We start from the raw sequence: 529 nt of genomic DNA on the forward strand, positions 1-529 counted from the left end.
TGTCTTTTCTGGTGGTTGTTTTTTCGTGCGGGGGGGGGGGGTTCCGAGGTTGCCTCAGCGATGGAACGGTCATAGTTCCTTAATTGGCTTACAGTTAATGATTCTCTTGTTTCTGTCAGTAAGCTTGGAAATATTCCCGTGGATTATGAAGCGACAACGTATTTTGTACTTACCCTTGGATTCGACTTCTATCACGTGTTTTCCTCTGTTGCATCTGTGATCTATGTCTCCTCAGATGCAATCGTATCCATTTTTCTGTCTTCACACATGCTCTGTCGTAGCGTACTTAAGGGGCTACAGTTATCCACCGTATCTTACTCTCACCGAGCTATACTAATAATTTCGCTGGCGTTGCTTGTGGCATAAACCACCAAAGGTAGATTAGAGAAAAGACGGTCTACCTCGCTAGTGGCGTAGTTTTTGTGGATTAGAAGAACTTTGTAGACGAGAGATTCATTCGATGCTCATTTATATCTCACATCAACACCAGTTGGGTATTGAAATGAATGGCTTATTCAAATGGCGATGT

Source organism: Opisthorchis viverrini (assembly GCF_000715545.1).
Source record: "Opisthorchis viverrini unplaced genomic scaffold opera_v5_14, whole genome shotgun sequence".
NCBI lineage: Eukaryota > Metazoa > Platyhelminthes > Trematoda > Opisthorchiida > Opisthorchiidae > Opisthorchis > Opisthorchis viverrini.